General features: G+C 37.5%; 1 pseudogene; it reads right to left on the minus strand.

Moving 5' to 3' along the window:
• The window catches only part of LOC119594350, an 8,701-nt pseudogene that overhangs the window by 5,016 nt on the left and 3,477 nt on the right, over window positions 1–208 (minus strand).

Consider the following 208-nt stretch of genomic DNA (forward strand, 5'->3'; position numbering starts at 1 on the left):
GGCCAGTGTAAAAGCACGGGCCCCAAAAGCTGTGGTTATTTTCCCAAAAAAAAATAATGTCAAAACCCTTTGGGCAATTAAAGGGTTTTTTATGGAAAAGGGGTTTGCGGGTCTTTCCTGGTTTGCTAAAAGGGAAAATGAAGACTATGAAAAAAAGCTCAGAGAGCATTTTCTGAAAATTTCCCTTTTAAAACATTTACCACCTTTT

Source organism: Penaeus monodon, chromosome 33 (assembly GCF_015228065.2).
Source record: "Penaeus monodon isolate SGIC_2016 chromosome 33, NSTDA_Pmon_1, whole genome shotgun sequence".
Lineage (NCBI taxonomy): Eukaryota > Metazoa > Arthropoda > Malacostraca > Decapoda > Penaeidae > Penaeus > Penaeus monodon.